Consider the following 14024-nt stretch of genomic DNA (forward strand, 5'->3'; position numbering starts at 1 on the left):
AGTGAGGTACATCTTAACCCTAAAGACACCATAAGGACAATATCCACATCTGGGCTTACCTATCACACTTAGGGCCCGATTTCGATGCAGTTAGGAAAGCATTCACACCTAGGGCCTGATTACGATGCGGTTAGGAAGGCCTCCTAACGGCATTTGCTCCTTCAGAATTGGATCGGGAATGTACCTTACCACTCATTGGGATCATAGGCTCATATTGAAGTCAATGGGAGTCCAACCAAATCGTATCTGTAAGCATCCAGATGCATCGTACTCAGTGGGTCGGACTCTCCCGATCTGAGTGGGTTGTAAACCATTTCCAAACCGATTCGGGAAGGTTTCCTAACTAGATCGGAATCAGGCCCTTAGTGTCCTACATAGACATACTAAAAAATGTGATAGGTGAAATGCTTGTATTATTATCAGTTACTAATAATTAATCAATGCTGCATTTCAGTCTATCAGTTTTTACACAATATTCCACCCATATTAGAGCCCTATAAAATGCAAATTAGACCTGCCAAAAGCTGATCTGTCACTTGTTTTTCTATATATAACCTAAGTAGCCATTTATTTAAAGAGCCATTACATGATAATGGTCAACAGTTGCCTTTGCAAGCGCTTACCCATTATCCATGTCAAGTGCATCACACCCTGAACCCAAAACATCGAACTATATCATTGTTTGCTAAACATTTTTGAGGACATCGGTAAAAGGATAACTTTGAACAATGCCTCTTTCTGGTAAAGCAATTACTTTTGACATTGGTATCACCTTTAAATCTCCTTATATTTTGGCATTAATATTAACTTTTGCTTGAAAGAAAGCAGCATTTTTGTTTTTACCTTTATACTATTATGTTAAAATTTTTCTTTGTGTTATTTTGTCATTTTTTAATCAAACTTTCGTTTTTTATAGAGCATGAACGTGACCTGTTAGGGTATCTGAGCGCTTTTACAGGGATAACAAGTTGTATACAAAGTTTGGAATACAAGAGATAATAAACAATTACATAGGTAGGGATAGACAAACGTGCATAAACTTTGGGTAATAACAGGTCATTAACAATATTAGGAGAAGATCATGAGAACACTTTGCCGATAACCAGCTATTACACTTGGAGGAATAGCAGGTCATTTACAATATGCAGAACAGGCAATCATGAGAACACTTTGCATAGATAACCAGCTATTTACAGAATTAGGAATGTGCAAAAAGGGTGCCCTAGCGGGAGATACGACAAGTAACGGTGAAAACCGAAAAGATACACCATGATGAGCAAACAACCACGAAACCAGAACGCAGGGTTAAGGCACACATATCAAGACCGGTTAACACCGGTGGAGTTCAAGTATGGATCAAAATCATATCGCTAGGCCGCTGGGCTGTGTGTGCACTGAGAGAGTTTTATGGGAGGAATTTTCCCATTAGGAAAGTTTTATATAGCTCTGGAGAGAGCTTTCAACATGACCCAGCCTTGGTGGCTTTACTCTTTGTTCCCACAGCTGCTTGTGTATTCCCTAGGGTTGGGCAGAACTTGCAGAGTTTCACATGAAAACTCAGCAAGATTCCGCGGAGTTCCACAAATGGACGGAAATCTGCCCGTTGAACTGCTGGCACTGATTTTTTTAGCACCGGAGCTCGTTCCGCACTGAAAAATCAGCACGAGCGGCACCACTCTGCGCACCAGAGCACTGATTTTAGAGTTGATTTTTCAGCCACTCATGTAGAATTCCTACTTGAGCAACTGCTTTCTCACCACAAAAGTGTAGTGTGTAGTTGCCAAAATTCTGCCAACCCTGCAACGGACCGAATTTATCGCCCACCCATAATATCGACCTAATTTCTTTAAGATCAATCACCTTTGGAAGAAACATGACTGCTGCAGGCACTTCACTTATTTTGTTGTTTTATAGTGCTGTTCTACCAGAATGGTGGTGGTGCCCTCTGCAGTGGAATACTACTCCTGTAACACATTAGCTTCTCCTGTCTGTATTTTCAAAACTTGTTCTTGCTTAATGCCTCCTTCATAAACCCTAATATTCTCTTCCTCTTCAAGCTCCTCTTTCCCTTTTATCATCTCTACTAGTCTTGATCAACAATCTGCAATCTGTTTTGTTTTTTGTTTTTTATTTAACTGCAGGAAAATATTCAGCACCAAAATCATATTCTTCCAATTTCAGTATCCATTTGCGTATGCAACTTGATAAAACAAGTGTTTTTCTTTATTACATAACTAGCTTCTTTGAAGGCTTTGTGTGAGTATGGATGACACACTGAGATCCCCTTATGAAGCTCTTAAACTTCATTATAGCCCAATAAACTGCTAACACCTCTTGTTAAAGTAGTGTATATTGTAGTTGTGCTCCTTTCAAAATTATTGAAACAAAAGTAACTGTCCTCTCTTTTTCCCTTCACTTTGCATATGCTCCACCCCAAACTTCTCTCTCGGATCTAATATTTGCAAATTAGTAGCTCTGTTGATCTAATTTTTCATTTTTTCAAATTCATGTCTGCAATCCTCATTCCACTTGGGATCTACATTCTTTTTAAGCACACTCATGAGTTATGTTTTTCTCACAAAATAGCATTACGCAATATAACTTTTGTAAAAACTCAGGCATTCACAAATATGACAAATTATTTTCTATCCAATGGTGCTGGCACATCTATTTTAGATTTTTTTCTGTTTTATTCCTTCTACTGTGAATATATGTCCTCAAGGATTCTTTCTTCCTCATTTTATTTACATTTTCTTACTTTCTTAATTGCAGTTTAGGTGACTCTTGTCTCACTCTTGTGTGTTTTTCATCATCAGGTAAAAAAATAAGTTGATCATCGTCAATCACTTTTACTCATTCAATCACGTCTTAAATTTAATCCATAGCTCTTTAAAAAGAATACAATTTTGAATTAGATTAAATTCCATCCTCTAAAGTCTATATGCAATTTTGGGAGTGAAAACACTAGTAAATCTCTAAAATCCTAAAGCAATTTAACTTGATGGTATGCCAATGCTAAATCTGATGTAAGAAATACCTTGCCACTTATTGGGATCATCAGCACTCCTACATCAGGCAGTGGGTATTTATCCAGACCTTCCTTTTTGTTTAGCAGACATAGTTATAGGCACAATTTTATGTCCCCTCCTGGTTTAGCTCAATTACAACTGGAGCAAACCATTCTGTGGCCACTATAGGTTAAATCAAGCCAGTCTTTTCCATCCTCTCCAATTCCTTCATGAATTCTTTCACTTTACTTACTTTTTGCTGAACATATTTTTTATTTGTTTTTCATACATAAACTCTCAGACAATCCAACTGGTCACTAAGGACCTAAGTGAATTCTTTCTCTGGCTCTGCCTCTGTCCAATTTTACAGATCACTTTGCACATCTCTACCAAAACCTTCAAAGAAATTGGAAGATTTGAATTGGAATACAACAATATTCCAAAAATGTTTTGATGAAACCAGGTTACCACTCTGGATATACATTTGCCCTATGTCAGCAGATCTCTCTCTAGATTCTAATCCATAAAGCAGCCCATCAATTTTATTGGTTCGGCCAATTAAACTCAAGGTAAAATGTCTGGTTTTGTAACTTAACCATAGCATTACTTTTCTTTTCACGTATTTACTTAAAAATTAGTTAATTAAGCTTCTGAATCAAATAGCATTTAAAATCAGTACCTTCAAAACTATATATATGTATAATAAGCAATCTTCTTTCCTACCCACAATTGACAAAAATAATTCCTGACATTCTTTATTTAGTTCAATAATTAATTTTGTAATTATTCAGACTCCTAAAACTTTTAGGGCCATAGGATCAATGCCACCGCATCTAAAAGCCATTTGTTTCACTTCATTTTTCTTCAGGCTATGCTGTGTTCTAATCTCTTTCCTATCACTATGACTACATACATCCATGACTCATTCTCACTTTGAAATAGATATTATCCATGCACTCCCTTATTAATCCAAATGGTTAAATAAGATAAACAATTTAGGTGCTGATAGGGTATCACCCACTAGTCTTGGGTGTCCTCAAAAGTCATTCACAGTTGCACTGTACATGAGCTGCTGAAGTGTCTCCCCTCACTCCTTATGGTCCCAAATCAGGGTTCCTCTCTTTATTATCACTTTCTTAGATTGGCTTTATACTTGTCTTCATAAAATGTAAAGACGGAATTATAAGAAAATGAAGTTAATCATTAACAGTTTATTTACTACTTTGTTTTCATGGATAAATTTCAACTTGTTGTGGTAATACCCCACAAATATTCAGTTGTTTATTCTATATCACTTGAAGATAGCAATCCTCAATGCATTTCGGACCTCTGGTCCTTCATCAGGAGTACATTAAATGCTGTGGAATGAAAAAGTCATATATTCAAATGTTTAAATATCAAAACAGTATAACTCGATCGTAGTAATACTAGTCAATGGTAATCAGGCAATATAATAGTTGCATATTACTATAATCATATATTCTCACAACACATCACTGAAAAGTATTTTAATACAAGTCAAATTAATACATACAGTGTATATTTTATTCAACTAAGCATATCCGTGGATCTCATCCAAGCAATTCTGTGCGTTTCAAACCACCCTCACCGTTTTAAAAACTTCTATATTGTGCCACCTTCATGCTATCAACATGAATATTAGAACTCAAACTCCCATTCTGAGTTCTACAAAAAATTATCATGAAAATCTCTGTTGCCTCACTCATCTTTATTAAAACTGAATGCATATGTTACAGTATGGTTATTTCCGAGAGTTTAAGTCAACACTTGCTTCATGCTGTTCATTCTGAGTTTAATGATAAAGGAGTTAATTTGTATTCAAGATATAAAAATGCTGTAAACATCAAAAGCGCTTAATGAGTGTGTATAGCTATGTAATCTGACTCTGCCTCATTGTTGTGGGGCGAACCGTGTATACTGCTATGTGTATTCAAACAAAATCACATTTTTCACTTTGGGATTACTGGTCATCTCTCAGCTATTGCCGTTTAAATTATGAAAAAACAAACTGTGTGAAGATCAACAATCTCTAGTAGAATTATATGATTGAGATACCATGGCATTATAAATATTAAGAATCGCTTGCTAAGCTTGTGCGGACTCATCATACTGCAGCTAACTAGTGTTTTCAAAGGACTGGTGCTTAGATTGAAAAACCAAGTGCTCCCATATTAAGTCTTAAGCAGCCGATCAGGAGCTGCCAAAAAGGCAGGTGTGACCCGAGAACAGCTAGAAGCGTCGAGAGCTTCGAGGAACCTGCCCGGGATAGGCCCAGAGGGAGGAGATTCAGCCGCCTGTGAGGAGAAGGCACGGAGGCCGAGAGCTAGGCCCAATGAGCTGCCAGCGGCCTGGGCATCGAGGCTGACCGGCCCGCAATGCACAACGGAGGAGGGCCGAGGAAGAGAGTCACGAAGGAAAGCTGCCCCCGAAAGTCAATATATCACCTCGTGAACAGACCCGCTATCAACACCGAGGTGAGGAGGGGCTTGAATGTGGGACCACGGGCCTGGACTGAGGCACCCCGTGAAGACACAGCGTCACCGCCGACCGTCCCAGAGGGGGCCGGTGGAGGCCGTGGCCTACGTCTTCGCAACATTGCCAGGGGGCCCAGCCCAGGCGGATAGCGGAGCAGAAGAAGCTGGCTGTGTGAGGGCCCTGGAAGGTGTGCATGGTGTTGCAGTAGGCTGACCCCCGCACCAGGGAATACTGCAGCATGGAGCCAGGTGAGCCTCAGCGAGAGTGAGATGAGAGGCGAGGCTGGCCAGGGGAGTCCATCGAAGCAGGGGGGCCCCCAGGTGATCTGGGCCTGAAAATAAGAGCAAGCAGCCTCTCCGGCGCCCCCTGCGAGGAGACCGAGCTGCGGCCTACCATGGGAGTACGTGGTCGGCTCCGGAGCGGCATGAGACTGGGCACGTTAGCAAGTGTGGCACACCCATCTTATGCTGGGACCCCGAGATGATCTCATACCTGGGGATTGACCTAGCTTCTACAACCCGAGCTACAGTAAATTGCAATTACAAGGCGCTGCTTCGACAAATCTGACATGCCTTAGGAAGGTGGAAACACCACCAAATCTCTTAGCTGGGATGGATAGCGGCATCTAAGTTGAGGATCCTCCCCAAAGTCTTGTATCTCTTCCAAACCCTGCCCCTCTTGCCACCACCGGGCATGATCGCCATACTCCAGTCCGAGTTAGCACAATTCATCTGGCAGGGTAGGAAACCACGCATTAATTGATCCCTGAGCTACCTTCCACCAGACACCAGGGGCCTGGGTATCCCGGACATACAACTGCACTTAAAGGTGGCGTAACTACGCTATTTAGTGGAGTGGGGGCGCCCAGAGTCTGAAAAGCATTGGCTCTTCCAGGATAGGGCAGTGGCAGGTACATCCCTTTGGAAGAGTCTGTTTCTTCCCAAAAAGCAGAGGCCCCCAAATGTATATCTATCACCGGTAACGCGGATGACCATGATTGCCTGGGATCAAACCAGTATTAAATATGGACTGACCACCCATCCATCACCCCTGACCCCTCTTTTCGACAATCTGGACTTCACTCCTGGGGCTGTGGTGGGGGGGATTCACAACCTGAAGACAGTTGGCCTGCCGTTCAGTGGGCCATTTCTTTAATAATGATGGCATACTCTCCTTTCCCCAATGTGCAAAGAATTTGAACTCCCCAAAACCAAAAGGCTTCACTATCTACAATTTAGACACTACATTACGCACCCGCTAAATAAATCCAATGCACAACGTTATTTAACCCAATATGAGAAATGGCTCTTGGCCAAATCAGCGGATAAAAGTGTTATATCCGAAATATATGCCAGCTTACTCCAAACGCATAACCACACTTTTAAGGCGGGGCAGGCTAGATGGGAGGAGGAACTTGGGCAGACTCTGAGCGCCAGGGAATGGGAGGACATATCATACAGGGCTCGTCGCACGGCCCTCACCAAGACTCTAACAAAAATAACAACACACTAGTATTATACACTGGTCAGGATACATAGAATAAGGCCAACGCAAAGTGCCAACTGCTGGTGGGGATGTGGGTGTAGGGGGACTCTCACACACATATTGTGGGACTGCCCCCAGATTCAGCAATACTGGTCACAGGTCATAGATGACATAGACTGCCATCTAGACACTCAGCTGCCGCAATTTCCAGCCTAAGCACTATTCGGTCTTCCAAATCCTCTTATATTCCCTCTAAAATCTAGACATGGCCGGCAGATAGGTATGGCATTGGGAGCAGCCACTCAAACTATTCTTGGTCACTGGGGAACAGCTCTTATCCCTACCCACACCAATGGGCTACATAAGATATGGCACATCCTTGGAACGGAAAAGATCACCATGTCCTAAGCGGGGAAGGGCTCCGAGTTTTAAGACACATAGGGCCCATTTGTATCACTATTATCGAAAGAGTTTCGAGAACTGTCATGCCCCAGATATCTCTGGCTATTACGTCTGATAGAGGCGCCCCAACCAGCAGCAACTCCAGAGAAGTGAAAGATTCCATAACTACAGAAAAGTTACTGTTCCGAATGGGGTTGAGTGGGGGGGGCAACAGGGGCGTTAGGACTGTTTTTCTTTATCAGCACGGAATAACGCTTTGTAAAGCCACACCTAGGGTGTCCACCCATGGTGGTTGTGAATCTACTGCTGGTATTTCATGTTTTTATTTGAAAATGCTAATAAAAAGATTTGAACCATAAAGAAGTTCTGTCAATTAAGCGGGTTAAGTTGTATACAAATAATGTTTGCCCAAATTAATCTTACAGTGTAAGCTTGGGAATACTCCAGTTCACTGGTTGTTGCTTTTAATGTCAATTTGTATTCTCTGTGTCTCATTTCAGATTTGGTGCTTGGGTCTCAACCTTAAAATCATAAGGAACTGTGCCAATTTGATGCGTTTGCAAACGGGCAATTCTATTCTCTACCCTATTGGTTTACAGTACTCATCCTCATCTACTTCTATGTCTCATTCAACAGTCAATCTCTTATCATTGTCCGTCTTTTAAATGGAAAATGTGTCAGAGGTTGACCCACTTAATTCAAAATGTTACTGCTTCCTTAATCTTCATTCTCATGTAACAGCACTTGTCATTTGCCAGTTTCTTGTGACTGTTGATATTGTTCTTGAAGATAAGCATGGTGTTCATCATGTTTACTGTCACAAATAACATGAATACTCGATTCTGTCATTCAATCCAGTCAGGATTAATGTATTAAATTTGTTTATCCACTATAACTCTTTTTAATAAGTTCTTTCTGTTGTCAACATTTTCTTTGATTCTCACTAGTTCTAGTATAGTGGATCTCAATTGACTGATTTTGTGACCACTGTTGTTGAAATGTACTACAACTGTTGTTTTGCAAAACGGTGAAGGTGGCTTGAAACACCCGAAATTGCATGGATGGGATTCAAGCATCTGCTTAGTTGGATGAAATATACACTGTATGTATTAAGTTGACTTCTATTAAGTACATTTGGTGAGGTGTTGTGAGCATAGATGAATTATAGTGAGATGCAACTATTATTTGCGTGATTAACAATGCCCAGTATTACTATGATCAAATAATACTGTTTTAAAATTTAAAAATTTGAATATGTGACTTTCTTTCATTCTACAGCATTTAATGTTCTACTGATGCAGGGCCAGAGGTCCAAAATCATTGAGGATTGTTAAATTCATGTTAAACAGAATATTCAACTGAATATTTGTGGGGTAATACCACGACAAGTTGAAATTCATCCAAGAAAAACATAAAGAAGTAAATAAAAAGCTAACAAATTACTTAATTTTTTTATCAATTTTTTATTTACATTTTGGAAGACAAGTATAAAGGCAATCTCAGAAAGGGATAATAAAGAGAGTAACCCTGATTTGGGACCACAAGGAGTGCACAGGGAGACACTGCACCAGCCCAGGTACAGTGCAACAGTGTATAATTTCTCTCTTTCTCATTGCTAGGCCTCACACAAATGGATCTTTTATTCATTCTTTTACCATATTTTCAAAATTACTTATTGCTGCTAATTTTCTTACATTTGCTACACATCTCTCTACTCTTTGCACTCTTTGCCACATTAAACCTCTCGAAGATAGTTTTTTTTAGGCCTGGCTTGACCGCTTACCTCAGTTCACTTTGCCTTATGTGATCAACACAAATAGAGCAATGAAAGAGTACTACAGAGAGAGAGAGGCTTTGACTCTGCCAAAATGTTGATTACCTTCGGTACAGATTTTGACTGGGAAGAAGTTGCTTGCTTCTGCTTAGAAAGGGTGCTTATACTGAATTTTGCCTTATTTAAATGCTTAGACAGGACTGAGTTGTTATGGTTTCAAACTATTGTTCAAGCCGATACACGCGATCTGCTTATAATAAAAGCTTAAGACAAAGATAGTAGCCCTAATTCGCTGAATGTGAAAAGCATGTGTTAAAGCTAAAAGTCCTTCAGTGGAGGTTGCCATTACACTGAGTTAGATCGTAGATAGGCATTTTGTTACATAGAACATTTAATAACCACAAGGACAGGGCTTTGGTGTTGATCATCCCATGTGACAAATCCTGGGAATAGATTTGCGTTTTGGGACCCCTTGTTATGAAGTTTTAGGAGGGGTTTTGTTTTTTTGCCCCTTGTAATTTTTGAAGGATTTGAAATTTTAAAACTGCGGTCTGATTGTTGCTTGTGGCAAAGCATGTGCTAAATTCCTCAGGTCTGAGTTTTTATGGTTACAATTTAGTGATTAAGGCTATTGGCATCATTGGTTCATTGTACCATTGAGTTGGGTAACAATAAACATCTGTTATTCAGCACCAAGATTCCCTTGGGTGAAAGTGTGCTTTACAAATACATGTTATGTTATTGGGAAAAATTATGTCAGGTACCTTGGGTCCTATCTATTTATTATGAAAAATGACAGTGAAGGCAGCAGGCTTTATTTGTTAATTGTGGAAATCATATTTGTATATGCATTTTCAAAGATTGCTGTAGTAAGGAAGGATTTTGATGTTGGTTATTTTCTTTGACGAACCATGGTGATTGAACATATGAACAGTGCTAATCCTTGCAAGAACACCTTAGAAATGCCCTGGCAAATGTAGTTGTCTGTCAGTCCCATGTCACAAAATAATCCAAAAACTCAACATACATATAAATACTTAGGGCCTCATGTAGGTAGCCAAATACCGGTCGGTAACGGCCGATTTTCGGTAATTATACCGTTACCGACCGGTATTTTGGCCATTGGTATGTAGGGGTACAAATTTTGCTTTCGGAATTTACCTAATCGGTAAAATTACCGATTCGGTAAAAATACCGAATCGGTAATGTTACCGAATCGGTAACTTTTCCGAATCGGTAATTTTACCGATTCGGTAAATTCCGAAAGCAAAATCAAGATGTAGGGGGAGTGTGTGTGTGTGTTTAAGAGTCGGTATTTACCACCAACTTATAGTTGGTGGTAAATAATGAATGTATGTGTAAATGCATTTTTACGCGCGTAGCAGTGTGCAATGTGGCATACATACATGCCCTTAGGGCATGTATGTGTGCCACATGTGCACACATGGCCGAATCAGGGGTGCAACAGGGTGTCAATGTGACACCCTGCCACCCTTGTATGTGTTCCCCCCATTACCGAATCGGTATTTACCGATTCGGTAATGAGGCATACCTTCCCCTCAATGGGAAGGTATGCCTCATTACCGAATCGGTAAATACCGATTCGGTAATTACCGACTAGTAACGATTCGGTAAAAAATACCGACTCATTACCTACATACCAGTTACCACTTCTAAAATACCGATTCGGTATCGTTCGGTATTTTAGAAGTGGTAACTGGTATGCTACCTACATGAGGCCCATAGTGTCTTTGTGTTAGCCCTCTTGTGTCTTCAAGTGTCATTCACATTCTGGTTTTCCCTTGAAAGTATACTGCAAGAGCATAGTCCGCTTTTGCCATTGGCTCTATTGCCCAGTGAATGAAAGCATTTTTTGATCCTGTGTTTATCTGCCTAAAATAAGTGCATTTCAAAGACAGGGGCTGGTGATCAGTTTTAAATTTTCTATTTTTTCCTTATATGGATCCACTTCAATTTCTCTCTCTCTCTCTCTCCTTTTTTAAACGTTTAGGGCATCCTGCAGCACTCCAGACAGTCCCCATGCTTGCAACTCATTTGACCTGCATTTTTGTGTTCTCTGTGTGATCACAATTTCTAAACGGGGAGCTATTTCGCAGTGGTATTGTTCATAGCATATCATTGTTTTATTGTTCCAAACTAGCCATCATGCTTAGAAATATTATGTTTGCTGCGTTTGATCAGTACACTTCACATTTTAACATTCGAAGATGGTTGTGCTGTGCAATATTTACCAAACTGGCATTTTGGAATGGTACTGTGCGCAGTGTACCGTTGTTTTCATTGCTTCCAAACATGTCAGCTATTAAATAATTATAAAGCAAAGATACACTTTGTACAAAACAACTAAAGTGTGGCTGTCTGCTGCTATGAGCCTTGGTGGCCGAGGAAAGTAATTTAGACCGCAAACTTCCACCAAATACTATTCCACTAAACTCTAATACCTCGTTTCCACAACCGCAAAAGCAGTTTAAGTCGTGAATGGGTCTGGAAGACCATTCCCCCCCACTAATCCTAATTTCCTCACAAATTTAGACTACATTTTGAGATTAGACCTCAAAACCACAAACACTTCAAGTCACACCAATGATGCCACGATTATAAAAAAGACACAGGTTGTGTAACAATGCAGAGTCCTGCCTGACAAATAATCAGCCCCTAGTCAATGAATGGCCACAGGGAGGCTAGGTGTTCATCCAGGGGCCAATGACCCTAGTGGCAAGATGACTCTGGTATTCACTCCACTGTACCACACAAGGGGATGCCACAGCATCCTAAACACAGTAATATCCTTAAATTGGCTAATTCACTACTAGGATCTCTTCAAATAAAATATAATGATCTGATTAACGTAAGTTTTGTGCCGCAGCTGGACCCTCAGTGAAGATAACAGACTCTTACAATATGGCATAACAATGTTGCTGTGGACCACATTACAGAACACACCACAGACCTGCAACTTGGGGGGTAATAGTTGACAATACGCCCCGAACCATACCCTCTAATGTTTGAGGTTGGATTAAAAAAATACCAAAGCCCGAATTGTAACATGTGCCCTAATAACCATTCAATCCCTAATAGAGCACACAGCCCTTCTCTTACCCTTGCATCAAAAGATGATCAGAAGAAACTGAGGTTCCATGTGGTGACAAGTCAAGGCATAGTGATGGATCCACAGTGTTTACCAAACAGTCATCTTAAAATCACTCCTAATCTCTCAAAAGCAGAGCATCAACGCAGCAGAGATCTTATTAACACTGCTGGGTGACCATGCAGTCATTTATAGGATAGACAACGATCCCTAAATCCTGTGGTCAGCTCACTACAGCTTAAAAACTGGAATATAGCAGGGCCAGGTAAAAAGATGGAAGATAAGTATTAGGAAGCTTTCATGAAGATGCAAGACATTTGTAGGCCTGGGCAAAAATTCCGTTCCGCTCGTGGAAATTGCGATAATTTGACATTTTCGCGTTCCGCGGAGAGCGCGAAAATGTCAAAATTTCCGCAATCCGGATTTTTTTTTCTTGCTCGCGCTGTAATAAAATACATTCTCGCGTGCGCGTAATCGCCTTACCTCAATCCCCGCGTTCGCCAACAAGTTTTGCCGATCCGGTCGCATTCTCCACGAGATGTTGGATTGTTGGTAGCCATTTGTGCTGTCTCGCGACAGTTCGCACCCACATTAACGTCATTTGTCGCGCGATCACGTCATTCTTCTCGCGATCATGCACCGCGAGAGTATGAGATGCTTGAGATCTCGAACACGTCATTCTCCACCGCGAGCGAGAGCGCGAGGACGCGGGTACGTCGTATCGAAAGCGAGCGGGCAGGACAAGTGAAAACAAGATGGCCGCGCCCGTGAGCAACCGCATGGGTAAGTTGGCGAGCCGCGATCACGCAGAAAATACCGCGAACGGGCGGGAAAAAAACTTCCGCGTCTTCGCGATATTTCCGCGTGTTTGCGGAGATTTTTAACATTTTCGCAATAGTTTGCGAAAGTGAATTTTGCAAATTCCGCCCACCCCTAGACATTTGCTGCCTGCAAGAAACTTTGGTCTTGGGAAACATTGATCTAGAGAGGTTTATTTCCTTTAACACCCTCGCCATAATTCAGCCAAAAGGAAGAGCTAAGTGTGGACTTCAAATTTGGGCATTAACTAATCTTATGGATCATTTTAAAATAACTTTTATTCCATAGAAAGTAATATTCAACATCTAAAGTTGGAAAAAGGTAAATGTGTGATAGATATGATCAACATTTATTTGCCACCGTGTTGGAAGGTGGAAACCTCTGTGCTCCTTAAAATCTCTCAGCACACTATTAACTACCTTGGGGCAGGAATTTGGTACTACCAATTCATATCCTGATAACCCGAATAGACTAACAATACTGTGCGGGGACTTGAACACGAGTCTTCATAAGTTTTGCAGGACCAAACAGTAATGGAGGAGGATCTTGCATGGGGCCTTCCATCTCCCTCGTCTGGAGGTTACAGAGCAACTAAGAAAGGGGAGCATGTGTGCACGATTATCTTAAATGTGGGATTAAGACAATTATATGGTAGATATACTTCTGATAATCCTCTGAAACCCACCTTTTCAGTAGGAAAGCAAATACGTACAATTGATTACATCATGATTAATTTGGAGACCCGGCACCTGGTCAGAGATATGTGGAACGAAGAGAGAATAAAAGTGATCATGATCCACTACACTTTGTGCTCAATTTTCGAGCAATGGTATCAGACAAAATCTCCATATACCCTTAAATTGAGCCTGAACGTAAACCGGAAAAAATTATCCAGAGCAACCATCAAATGAGAAACAGTAAATTTTTTCTC

At 40.8% G+C, this 14024-nt stretch overlaps 1 protein-coding gene across 1 annotated transcript in view; it reads left to right on the forward strand.

Annotated features, from left to right (window-relative positions):
• Positions 1-14024, forward strand: part of DNAH11 (dynein axonemal heavy chain 11) — a 3007685-nt gene that overhangs the window by 436213 nt on the left and 2557448 nt on the right. The gene's annotated exons all lie outside the window — the stretch shown is intronic.

This window comes from Triturus cristatus, chromosome 10, assembly GCF_964204655.1.
Source record: "Triturus cristatus chromosome 10, aTriCri1.1, whole genome shotgun sequence".
NCBI lineage: Eukaryota > Metazoa > Chordata > Amphibia > Caudata > Salamandridae > Triturus > Triturus cristatus.